This window comes from Elaeis guineensis, chromosome 2, assembly GCF_000442705.2.
Source record: "Elaeis guineensis isolate ETL-2024a chromosome 2, EG11, whole genome shotgun sequence".
Lineage (NCBI taxonomy): Eukaryota > Viridiplantae > Streptophyta > Magnoliopsida > Arecales > Arecaceae > Elaeis > Elaeis guineensis.
This window is the reverse complement of record NC_025994.2, coordinates 13,749,731-13,753,080: the sequence shown is the minus strand read 5'-3', so window position 1 is coordinate 13,753,080 and position 3,350 is coordinate 13,749,731.

The following is a 3,350-nucleotide window of genomic DNA, read 5'->3' as shown; positions in this document are numbered from 1 at the left end:
AGATGAGAAAAAAAATAACAAACTTATATATGAAGAGAGAGAGATTGGGTTCAGATCGATCAGATTTGAGCTTAAATTCGATTAGATCCCCATCTGTCTGAACATTAAGGATCTTGATGCCAGAGAGTCCAATAGCCATTTGGATGACCTAATGAGAGAAAAGAATATACACATTAATGAGGATATGATGGATGCCCATGCACATGCAGTCTCTCTCTCTATCACATTTTAAATGTCAGATTTCCTCACTCCCCATATTGCCGACCCCCCATCCTTCTTCTTCTCTCTTCTATTCAAAAATCCTCTCTTCTCCTCTCTCTCTCTATTTAAGTTGTTGGACCTCCTCCTCTCTTCCCCAACCCTCACCCATTGCCCCCTTAATCCCCTCTCGTAAATCTTCTTCCATTAAAGAAATCACCTCCCATCTCCTCTATTTTCATTTAGAGTCAAACCCCCACCTCCCAATCTCCTCTCCTCTCTCTCTCCATTTAGGATTATGGACCCTCATGATCTCGTCTTTTCCCCTGTCCCCACCCATCGCCCCCTCAATTTCCTCTCCTCTCTTCTTCCATTAAAAAAAAATCTCCTCCCATCTCCTCTCTTCTCTTTCTCTATTTAGAGTCGTCGGTCCTCCTCCTCCTCCCTTCTCCAATCCCCACACCCATCACCTTCCTCCTCTCTTCTCCAACCCCCACCATTGTCCCAATCCATTGTTAGTTCATCTTCTCTTCTCTTCCCCAACTCCCATCCGTTGGTGAAGTTTCTTCTCCTCTTTTCTCCAAACCCCACCCATGCCGGCCCTCCTCCTCTCTTCCCAATTGGCCCTTTGCTTCTCTTCCCCAACCCAGTCTTTCTTTCCTCTCAGCCATTAGAGCCCACTTCCTTAGCTGCTGGATGTAACCCATCGGAGGCAATCCCTCCCAGAGGCAACATGCTGGAAGATACGCTCGCTCCAGGTAGGCAAATCTCCCTTATTGATTATAATTTAAGCTTTTGAAATAAAGAAGCAATCTTATGAAATTATTACAGTCTTAGAATGAGTTTAACAAAGTAGCAGCATAATAACTTTTGATATAGGAGGTTGTAAATAAAAATAAGCTTTAATACTTTCTAATTGAGAAAAAAAAGCTATTTAACTATTCTCTTAAAAATAAAAAATTACTATTTATTTATTAGTATTTCTTATTTTTCTTTGCATAAACATTTAGCTGTAGTTTGAATAGCTTTGTTTTCAACTCCAGGTCTATATTGCATCTAATTATTTGAGAAAAAATATTATATCAAATGATGCTAACCACTTAATTTAATATAATTTTAGATTAAACTGAAGCATGAGGCAGGCTATAAACTTATAAACTTAATTACCACTTTAATCCTATAAAGTCCCAAGCCGAGATCCCTTAAGGAGGCCACTAGAGCAAACTTATACGATATTTTTGAAGTTGACCAATCCATCATAAATCTTAAAGCAAAAACTTATAAGAAGGTTGGCAGTCTTGGACAAAATAGAAGCATTGATCTCACACTATAGGCCATTTTGGATTCTTTTTTCTCCCTTTTTTGCCATGATTTTTATATTTGTCACTTAATAAGCAAAGAAATTACAAACTTTTTTCTTTGCTGTACTTCAAAATGATTTTTTCCCTCCTGTAGAGAGGTGTACTATTCATAGAGTTTGGCCATTATCATGATCATTTTAGACTAGCTTAGAGCATGTATCTCTTCTAAGATTCAAGCATTAAAATATATCCAATATCTAGATATGCTTGGTATATTAGATATAGTCGTGGTTAATTGTTATGTGCCTTATCTAAATTAATGCTTCTTCCTTACTCCTAAATGATTGATTATGTAGAGAATGCTTAATTTGTTAACTTATCTATGTATGTTCTATTTAGTAAAATGCAGGTAAGTTATAACTACCATTATTTCTTGTAGATGGCTTGTGTGAAGTCCTCGAGATATCATGAGAAGAGCTCTAGAATCTCAAGAAAGTAAAAGAGAGCTCTCTGTCATTTGAGCAATTGTTGCTGGTACTTAAAGCAATACATTGAGCTCACTAGGGGCATTTGAGAGCAGTTGAGGGATGCTCATAGGGAGTTGATAGGGTAGATGCCCTTCTGCTATATGCATAACATCCTAGTGATCACATACAACAGACAATCATAGACCAACTCATCCATTATTGTGATAAGAGCAGGAAAGGTTTCTGATTGAAGGGCAGACGTTGATCTTTTATGCGAAGGATGCCATCCTCATTCTGAGACTACCTCTTAATGCATGGGCTAGCTATTAATATAAAGAGGGCTCCCCAAAATATGGTTATGATCATAAATTTTTTGGAGTCGATAGTTAGAAGGGATGTATTGGAAGATAGGATCAAGGTGTATGTTGTTGCTTGATACATCTTTTAGTGCCACCCGATTTACGATGCAGTTGCTTATTGCACAACTTTTACATATAGGTTTGTTTCATTTATCAAATTTTAGCATTGCACCACGGATCTTCTCCTATATCGATCCTATAGAAAAGATTGACTCGTACAATGGGCAAAAACAATCCATGAGCATCTGATGCAATTCATCCAGAGGCTACTGAAAAGGTAAAGAGGAGGGAGAGAAGTGTAAAAGAGAGCACTGGTTATATTAATGGATGCATTATAGTTTTGATGGTAAGAGAGATATTAAGTTATTTAATTACCTACTTATTTGATGAGGTTTATAATTTTGAATTTGTATAAGGCATTGTTGATTATATCGTCCACTAATTGCTTGCTTTTCTTTCAGTTTTAGCTTTTTGAGATAACAGATATAGTCAAACTACATATATATGGTCTACTTCGAAGAATCCTAAATTGGGTGAAACCCCAGTTTATGAAAAGGACCCATTATGGAGCAGTTTTAAAGGGCCTTAAGGAAGATGTATAATTATTTTTGATATTTGGCATTCTTTATATCTTTTTTAAAATTGAGGACTAATGATTTTGACTTCACTTTCATATTAGAGACCCACTATGTGCAACATAGGATGTTGCTCATTGAAGCAGAGCATTCCAACTATCAGATGGAGAGGCATGAAGGCCGAATGAATAGGGCAGCTAGAAAGATGAGCAGATTTGAGAGTACATATAACTTTGTCATGGTGTTGACCTCTCACTTGATTTGATTTTTTTAAATTTATTTTTAACTTATCTATTTTTTATCTATTTATCCTTAGTTGCAGCTCTTCTATAAATATCGATATATTTTTACAAAGGCCAAGCAGAGGAGGGTTAGAGAGAATGCCAAGAAGACAGAACTCAAGAGGGTTGTCATTGATTAGTAAATGTTGATTATTAAGCTGTAGGTGGT